Source organism: Uloborus diversus, chromosome 5 (genome assembly GCF_026930045.1).
Source record: "Uloborus diversus isolate 005 chromosome 5, Udiv.v.3.1, whole genome shotgun sequence".
Classification (NCBI taxonomy): Eukaryota; Metazoa; Arthropoda; class Arachnida; order Araneae; family Uloboridae; genus Uloborus; species Uloborus diversus.
The window spans coordinates 182650611-182661325 of NC_072735.1; positions in this window are offsets into that span (position 1 = coordinate 182650611).

A 10715-nucleotide genomic window follows, 5' to 3' on the forward strand; every position below is an offset into this window, starting at 1 on the left:
CTACAAACTAAATTTGTGCCACATTTCATGAAAATCGGCCGAACGGTCTAGGCGCTATGCGCGTCACAGAGATCCAGACATCCTACAGACATCCTCCGGACAGAGAGACTTTCAGCTTTATTATTAGTAATATAATAATAATAAAGATAAAGATCAGCAATTAATTTTTTTTCAGTTTGAAATGTATACTTACTGTTTCAAACGTATGCTGTCCTTTTCGTCTTTGAAACGTGCTGCAGAAAAAGCATGACTAAAACCTGAAATTTATACGGAAAAAGTTAATCATATTTCTTGGTACGCTCAAGATTTCTTTTGTTCGTTATTTTCGTTTTATTTAATTTAATTTTATTTTATTGCACGGTTGAGGTTTTTCCGTACAAAATTAAATGAATACTTACCAATATTAGTTACAGTTGAAATAGATATCCACAGTAGGGAATAAAATAGTGCTTTCATTTTTCTGTAATGTGAAAAATATGATCAAAATCACGCACAGCTAAATGGTAATTATGGATGACTAATTTTTGACAAATATTCTTACTTTTTTTAAAAGTGAAATTAAAAAACAAACATACTTATGGAAATTTATCATAAAATAATTTAAGTTGTATTTTTTAGAAAAGAATTAGTTTGAACAACTCGAATCGTTATAAGTTGCTGCTTCTCTTTTCAAAAACATTTAAACATCCTAAATTATACTTTTTGTGTCTTTCTGCAACCTTTTTAGACCCGCAAACCAGTAAACGTTTCTGATCAAGTTTTGCTGACCAAAGACGGTTTTTAATTTAAAAAAAAAGAAAGAAAAGAAAATCAATGTTTAACATGCAGTATCCATTATTCATTTGAATTTTGACGTCTTGAATTCAAATTATGTTTTCGCACTTACGAACTGCAATAGGACCCTATTCGTTAGGTTTCTTGTTTCAACAAATGGAATGGAAATGGTTAAGAAATCTGCACACTGTCATATTCTGGCTGGCGATTTTCTAGAATAGCTAATTTGAGACTTTTCCATTAAAAAATAAATGATGACTAGGATGCGGCAACGAAGATAAAGATTTTATAGCCGATATCCACCAATACACTTCAACATTAAGATTATTTACAGCGTATAATAATTTGTATTTTTATTTCTTATGAATCTTAAATGATGGGAATCAGTAATCTAGAAATTTTTTATTCAGATGAAGTTTCTCTGTGAAAATTCATCAATATAGGAGTTTTTTCCAGAAAAATCAAAATGTTACACCCCTCTTCCCTTTTTTAACATAAAGTCTGTTTGAGTTAAACCCTACAAAAATTTGCATAGAACCAAACCGCTGATGATTTGTAGCTACGACGACGAAGATTTCACTCTATATGAATATTAAAAACAACCGTTGTCATAGTAATCTGAAAAATCAGAGCAACGTCAACTTTGGTTAAGTGAGGATAGTAAGCAATTCGTCATTACTCAATAAATAAAATAAGTAAATATAGTAATCATAAACCATTTACAAACAATCCTTTCTAGAAGGGATTCTCTTTCCATTTTAAAAATCTTTTTGGAGAGTGGTCATGCATTCAAAAATTATTAACACATGATATGATAAAGGATCAATGAAACAATTATGTCTTTTTGAAACAAATTATGCTCATGTTCTCTTATACTTAGCACATGCTCTAGCTTATTCGCTCAGATTAGTTAGTAAATATGCTTTGCTATGAATAATTTATTCTTCTTCATGTATTCTCTATCAATAATTTTACCTGCCGTTTTAAACACAAAATATATACCGCAGACTTTTATCGCACCCATAGCACACAAGTTTATAATACATAATATCTGATAAACTATTGTATTTTTAATTATATGGGATATCTACTACTTAACCCGAGGAAAGAAAAGCTGAACTCTATGCCCATACACAAAGTTTATAGGTCACATTCGGGCTCGTCTTTGTCTTTTACTAGTTAGGTAAATGTTAGAGCTCCAATTCTAGAATACTATCTATACTAGAGTAACAACACCAGTAATAGACATGCTTAAGATACATGGATTAACTCAATTAAGATATTATTATAATTACAATTAAGATATTAAGATTAACTCAATTTTCCGACTACCAAACGGCACGACCTTGAGGGTTATGGATTTCGACAAAATTCTAGATATAGGCCCAAAGTTGCTAATTTGGACCTAGAAATGTTATAGAATTTCCTTTAGATTTACTATTTTTACCCCTTTTACTGCTATTCTACTACAGTCTGAATCATTTAGATGTACTTGGCTTTGAATTAACTACGTTGAATACTATTTTTAATAAGTGGTTCTCAAATTTAAGTTGGATACTACTTTTAATTTCAAGAATTTGAATGCTAAAATAGCATAGTTACAGTATATTATCGTTTGCAAATGAAACTAAATTATTTTCGTTTTACATTAATTTTTTGCTAGTAAAAAGTATTTATTTGTCCTTTAACTGGATATTTACCATTTGTTATCAAATATGTTTCTCAATAACAAGCAACAAAAATCGGCGAGGAGAAAAAAGCTCCGGTTTATAGCACGTGGCACATTTAAAAAAAAAAGAAACGAAAAAAAAAAAAAAAAAATACAAGATCGTTTCGACTTTATTTACTCCAAGTAACTTAAATAATGCCTATAAATAAATAAGTGTTCTCTATTCCACTTGTTGCACTAACAAAAGACACCAAATGTGTTTGGAGAATGAACTTTGTACCTAAGTCGGAAATTCCAATGGAAACGCCATTGCATTTTTAGAGCCGAACTAGCAACTTCGAATCCTCGTTGCAGCCAAACTGTGGCCTATGCAGTCAAACCGCTTTACTTGCGTTCATATTTAGTGGGAACGAACCTATATCTACAATTTTGTCCAAATCTGTGACCCTCAAGGTCGTGCCGTTTGGTTGTGAGCCTTTTAATGTATTTAGATTTTTATAAAACTATTTTTCTCTTATGCATTTACATCACATCCAACGTTTGACTGCTTCTGGATCCTCTGAATTAGTTAATTTTATTTTTATTGGCTCAATTTAGAAAAAAGGTCCGACCCCCAGTAACAGACACCGAAAATTCTGATGATACCAAGAAACAGATAGAATGAGGAAAGGATGAGAAATGGACAAAATTCCCTATATCTCTTCAAAATGTGCAAAAGTTCTTTATTTTTAGAACTAAAGCCATATTAAACTCAAATGAACAGGAACACCGACAGACCTCGTGGTAGCTGTTCATAACCTTCCACCACTGCCTTGTAAATACCAACCGGCTCATAAAATGCACTCTGATAGTACTAGATGGTTTCTGTTACTGGTGCCGTTATGAGAAAACAAAAAGGTGAATTACATGAATAACCAATTTAAAAACTAAAAATTACCAAACCTTCCGAGAAGAAATACTCCTGGCTTGTTTCTCTGCACGCTGTGATTCGAAAAGTACTAATCTAAAATACAGGATTGCGGTGTGAAATTTCTATCATCGTCAGCAGTTGTTAGAACCAAGCAATAGATTAAGAATGTTATCTTTATTCTCGCGAATCGGGAGGATACTTGGATAGTGAAATGTGTTTTCGTGTGAAATAAATTATCGTTTAATCTTATTTTCTTTTTCTAAATAATAGCTTCCACTTTCTAAATTAAATGACTAAATTTCATGTTTTTTTCCCCCTCATTTAAAAGTGAAACCTTTCAGTTACCTACAATGGTGGATACAGAATTTTTTCAAGAAGGGGGATATTGTTTCTTTACATGATCTCTCTTACTACGTATCTGATGTACACCTGTTGAGGGAGGGGGTACATCATTTTTATTTAAAACAATTAAAATATAGAGATTTATCCAAGTAGGTCCCCGAACCTATTTTCTTTTTACCTTTATTACCGCTAATAGAGGTATTCTAAAATTGAATTTCATAAATTCAATTTCGTAATATTTTAGGGAAAATGTTTGGAAAAACCCCTCCTCCTAACATCATCGAAATTCGTCTAAAATTGAACTTTTTGGAACTTCAAATTCCCAAAATTACCGGAGGAAAGTCACTGAACTCATTTCTTTCTCTGAAGCCACCTCAGATACCAGCAATCGCGTCTTTAAGACTTCAACTTTGAAAAATGCCATAGGGGAACTCCTTCTCCTAACATCATCAAATATCGTAAAAAATACCTTTTTGAAACGTAAATCATAAAAATTTTTCGGGAGGTAGATTCGAGCCTGATTCTTTTCCTTAACATCACATCAAAGGTGACCTACACACATTTTTTTAGGACCTCAGTTCGGAAAATGATACCGATGCAGGGTCTCTCAAGAGAGGAAAGCTCGCTCTCATCCGTCTTTGGTTATCTGTCTCCGAGTCTTCAGTTACCTTGGGGGTTTAAAAAAAAGCACCCAATCTTTACTCTGAATAAAGCTGAGTCTGGATATCTGTCTGGATGTCTGTGCCGCGCATAGCGCCTAGACCATTCGGCGAATTTTCCTGAAATTTGGCACAGAATTGGTTTGTAGCATGGAAGTTTGCACCTCGAAGCGATTTTTAGAAAATTTGATTTTGTTCTTTTTCTATTCCAATTTTAAGAACTTTTAACCGAGTAAATTATCATAACGAAGACGAGCAAATTACCATAACGAGGACGAGCAAATTACCATAGCGAGGACGAGCAAATTATCATAACGAGGACGAGCAAATTACCATAACTTGGACGAGCAAACTACCAAAACATGAGCGAGCAAATGAACATAGCAAATTGGCGAGAAATTCATCATCCATTATTTGTTAATATACAGGATAACCAAATGACCTTCTAATTTTTCTTCTACGGACAAAGCCGTGCGTGTACTGCTAGTAAATTAATAAAATAGATCGATATGTACCACGACTTCGTCATGCGTAAGAACAGCGCTTCACGGCATTTCCCAATCTTAGTACTCTAACGAAACTTTTTGTTAATGTAGTGGGAGCTACTGAAATCGAGGACAAAATTTGCTTTTCAATTTTTCTGGTCACAATGAAAGGATAATTGGTTAGGAAAATTTCCTGTCAGAACCTACAACTTGTCATCTGAGTTGGAAATTTTTGTCTATTTAAACTTGCAAAGCTCTCAGTTTATTTTTTTTTTCTTCTTCAGAACACCGTTTTTTCTCGAGGGTACAACAACCCGTTCTCCCTTGGACAGGGTTTTTGTATCCAAGCACATACCGAAAAAAAAAATGGGTGCAGGGTTTTCGATAGAACGCGAAACCAAGAGAATTATTTAGAAGGGTGAATAGCTGTACAGAAATTTTTCTTTTTTTATTAACCTTTTTATTCACACCTTATCGTATTAATCAGTGATGACCCACATACGGCCCAATGGCAATATGTGGTCTGTGAGGCTGATCCATGTGGCCCATCGATGTGTTCAATGTTAGGAAACGAAAAATATATTCTAAAACCTTACGAAACCCTGATCAACTTTATTCGGTGTTATGAATGGTTGAAAATATGAGACTAAGTAGTCATAATTGGTTTCTGAAAAACAGATGCAAAGTTTATTTCGATAAAAAAAGCTTGTAGTGATGATGACAGTAGTTTCTGGTTTGTAATTATCTTTCATTTTCTTTATTTTCCCAAGCTGTCAGCAAAATATTTAAGCGTAATTAAACTGTATGTTTGTTTTGATCCGCTAAATTTATCTTAATATGAGGTGTGGCGAGGCCCGACAAGAGGACATGTCAGCCTTATTGGAAGTTAAAGGTTCGGACCTTGGGGGGGGGGGGGGGGCGGTGACACTGGGACACAAAAAAAAAGAAAGAAGTAAAGAAAAAAAAGAAAGAAAAAAAGGGGGGGGAACTCCGAATAAGGAAAAACGTAAAGATTAAGAAACATATACGCTTTTGATATTTACTCTTATGGCACTTAAAATAGAGTTTATTGTTTTCTGGTAAGTATTTTTTAAATTTTTTTTCGACACTTCTTTTTTTTTTCTTTTTTCTTTCCCCCTATTCTTTTCTTTTTTCTTCTTTTCCCCCTTTTCCTTTCTTTTTTTCTTTTTTTTTTGCGGGGTGGGAGGGGTTCGGTGACATAACTGACAACGGCCCGCCTTGGCTCTCTGCGGCCCTTGGTGTGGCCCGCGGAGAAAAAAAGTTGAGCACCACTGACATAAACAACTGCAAAAATTGACAGAATTGTTTTCGTGAAAAAGCTAAGGATGTTTTCAAGTAAAATTTTAAGCCTCATGCTACTGCAAAACTGCAAATGTTAAAACATTCCAAACTCATCAGTTCGTTTTCTGAAACGAGATATCAGTGACCAGAACTAACTAAACCTGTCTTCGAAGAATGGTGGAGAATCGCACTGAAGCATAAACAGTTATTTAAAACAGATAAAACTTGAAGCTTTGTTTGTCTAACGGTGAGAGAGGAGACAGTAAAAACCTACATTATATGAAAGGGGGAAAGGGGGATTCATGTGAGCAGTGTGGGCGGGCGTTTCTTGGAGATGAGCAAGAGACGCCAATTTTCTTGACTACGAATTCTTTCGACCACGAATTCGGAGAAAACTAATTTATTTTGCAAATAGCCTTTTTTATATTTGCAGTAAAGTACCTTTTTTTTCTTTTCTTTCTTTTATCTTCCTTTTTTTTTTTGCAGGTCTGGTTTGTTTACAAGGGAAAGTTTTTTTTCAATAAATAGCGATTGGATATCACGGGGAGAATTGACTTAAAATGGAACACTTGGCGAGTTTTCAAAAATGTTCATCAAACTATTCAAAACAAACCATTTATCTGTTTGTTAAATGTTGTCAAATCAATGTTGCTGAAACTTAATATTTAACGTTTATTTTTCAAAAAAAAAAAAAAAACAATACCTAGTCCAATTAAAATGAAAGAAAATCTGCCAAATTTTCAATACTATAACTTCAAATTTCATTATTATGTTTCTCTAAAATGCTGTCAAATATTCTGAAAGTTTGGTGACGTTTGACGGAAAACTCGGCGTGATATGAGCCAAAAACTTTCAAAAAAAAAAAAAAAAGGAAAATGACAGCTTTAGTATACTTTTATGTGAAAAAAATCACAGAGCAATTGGTCTTTTATTAAAGATTTCTCGAGAAATCCATAGAAATGTGAATTTTTGAAAGTGTCTCAATACTTATGGTCACATAGTGTACTTTGCTTTTGCAACGAGCGGTTGGTATTTTTGTTTTTAGAACAAACTAAAATGTGGGGAGTATGTACGTTGGAAGGTTGATTTTAAGGTGAAGTTTTATGCTCCTGTCCATCAAAGTATTGATGAAACAGTAAAATATCGTTCACTCTCCATATTTGCTTCTCAAGATTCAATTATGCATTTAAGTTTAGTTTTTAAGTATTTTTTAATGAACTAGGGAGCTCCGCACCCTGCTCGCTGACGCTCACTAGCCCCCCAAGATTGCTTCGCAATCTTATTTGATTCTCAAAGATTTAAATCGTCAATTAGAAAGAAACAGATTAAAAACGGATTATGAACTCCCTTTGGAACAAAAAGCACCCCTTCCCCGGGTTTCAAAATAACTTGCAGAGCCTTAAGGGCTAATGGGCTCCTGCTTACATATTCATGGCCTCTAGTAATATATTTTGCTCTTTAGCTCAAGCCTTGAATTGAGTTGAGCCTAAGATTTTCCGTTGAAATCGAAACCCTTAAAATTTGTGAGTAATAAAGAAGAAACAAACGAATCTAAAAGACGTAACTATGGCAACGCCAACTAAAACATCAATAATTTGAATGGAGATGAGATTTTTCGAACTTGATTAAAACGGCTTGTAACTTTTTTTTCCTCTGGAGATAGAAGCTTAGTGTTTCGATCATAGGTCGAGTTAGATCTGAATCACTTTTTACCGATAGATTAAATGAAGAAAGTAATCCCTAAATTTCAGCTAAGCTAAAAAAAAAAAAAAAAAAAAAAAAAAAAAAATCAAGCTAAAAACTCAAAGGAATCCCGCCGTAATTAAGTTAGAGCATCGAAACAAATTGCGTAGAACGCGAAAAATTCCACCCTTTCCAACGATATAGAATGTTAATATGTGCAAGTTTTTTCACCCTTTAATAGCCAATTTACGCGTAATTTGAGATTAAAATATTAATTACAAAAAACTATTTCGAAATTAAAAAAACCCAACCCCAGGTGCAAACCACCGGGACTCGAAATAACTTTGTACAAAATTTCAAGGCTGTAAGTGCTATGGAGTCTCTTGAACGCAGGCCCGCCACACACTTCCTTTCAGAATTTAGAAGGGAAAATATTATTTTGTCAGCGCATCACTTACTTTTTAATGACTTAATTTGATTATTCGGCTGATTATTTTATCTTTAAAAGGAGCATCTTGCTATTGTTAAATGACTTATTCTGTTTAAAAGTACATCAAAATGACAAAATAATGCATGGTAGTGCTTCGAACCAAACGTGGTGGCAAATACTAGGATTGCCATACACGCAGGACCGTATACAAGGGGGGAGGGGGTTCTTAGGGATCAACCCCCCCTCCCCCCCGAAAAATTCGGTTTGACATTTAAATGTTCGTTTATATTTAAAAATTTCCAAAAAAAATATTGTTCCAAAACTCAAATTTCTTTCATATGTCTATTAATTGCATAAAACGCTTTCATAAAAGACAACCCCACGACTTGAACATTAGCACAATTTTCTTTATAATTCGTAAGCTTTGCATGAAAGTTTTTAAACTCTCCCCGAAATAATTTTATGGTTACGGCCCTGCATACACATGCAAAATGTCGCCAACTAGGTAATCCTTAGTGCCCTTGTCCAAAAGCGATAAGTTCATTACACCGCCAATGTACACCCATTCTGTGTGTATCCTAGTCGCCTCTTTCCCCTAAAAAGGCCACATTTCTCGACTTCTTAACTCAAACTCTCCAGACATGAAATTACAGGATCAGAGAAAAGAAAAAAAAACTTTAGTTTACAGTCACTACTCAACTAGTGTGAGTGCTTTATGTACTTTTTTCGAATTTTCATTTTGGTTTGCGGAGGTGATAGGTTCTGCAGATTTTCATAGACCACCCACACTGTTCTAAAACGCATACCCACCTGAGAACATAAAAACAAAAATCCGCCACAGATTGAAAACAATCCGCTCATTTTTTCCGCTATCATTAAATTTGAACGAGTTGTGGTCTTGCTTTTTGGATACAGCTGTTCATCCGTTCAGTCAATAATCTTGGCAGCCCGGTGAATGGGCGGTTTAGATTTGACTTCCCAAGCTGTAATACAAAACAACTGTCGTTGAACTTTAAAACAAATTACCTTTCACCAACGACGGAAAGCATTTTTTATTAAGTTTCCCTCAATCCATTTGAAAATGAAAAAGCAATTTGGTGTGAAACGTATCATCCACTGTCTTTTTTTGCAAAAAAATAGTCTTATTCTTTTCGAACTTTCTAATGCTACCCCTGGGTTTCGACCACTTCCTGTCAAGTGTCGAACATATTTAGAAATTCTGTTCTCTTACATTAGAGCTTGGATTTCGTGGGTGATCTACTCAATCGAAAATACTGGCAACGATTAGTCGAGCGTTCTGTTTTGTAAACAATTTGAATAAATGTCTCAGCGTGTTTCAAATGACTGACTTTTGAAAACTTTAATCAAACCAGTGTTGTTTCGTCTTTTGGTTCTCGTAATGATTTTTTAGAATGCGTCAGCTTTGAAACGCTGCACACTAACATAAAAAGGTGCAATAGGGTGTTCTGCTTTGCAAATATTCCTAAATTAAGAACGAAAACCAGCTGTTTTTATTCACCCTTTATCAGTTTTATTGGCGGCTGGATGAGCAGTCCCAATTACAGATATACTGAACATTTTGAGAGTGGTTTAATAAACCAATGCCTTGTTTTCCGAAGGTGAGGGCTTCCTGGAAAAAATCGAAAAATTGAATTTTTACTGATAAAATATAGTTTTTAATAAAAGTAGAGTTAATATCTTCTTAGGAAGCACAAAGTGTTTTGTCTTCCTTCTTAACAGGAATGTCCATAACTTTTACTTTAAAAGTAAATATACTTCTTATTCTACAACCACCAGAACTTTTCTTGTTCAATACGCCAACAAGCATAAATACATATGAGGCAGTAAGATGCAAAAAGATGTAAGTGGGAAACTTAAAAATTTGGAGATAACCACTACAAATCGTAGTTGATCCTCTCCTCTGTCTTGGGGCAAGAGATGGTACTAGTAACCCCGGTAGGTTCTGTTAAATACAGCGTGATTTGGAAAAACTTTTCAATGATAGCCTACTAGTTTATCTTTAAACGCGTTTTACTCAAAACTAGAAAATGTCCACTTTTACATTCCTTTGCTTCTCACTGCCTCACATGTGGGTACAAATTTACACACACTTAAATATTTATATTCACTTGATGACAAACTGCGTGGTCTTGTGGAAGCATAAAACGGCTCGATCACCAATGCACGATCTAGAAGAACTACATCTCGAGATGTCGCCAGTGATGTTCAAAACAGGCCCCTCATTTTGGGGGATCAGGAAGGACCGACTGCCACCTGGCTTTCAAAAAAAATTTTTTTACATGTAAGGGGGAGTAGTTTTTGTAGCTTTCCGATTAAATTTTCACTGCATTGGCTCAAAAGGCATCTCCATTCTTTGCAGGTGAAAGTTCTGGTTTTCAAGTGCAAAAGCATTAATAAAAACATCATTTAACATTTTTCAAACTTTATTTTCCGTCGAAGT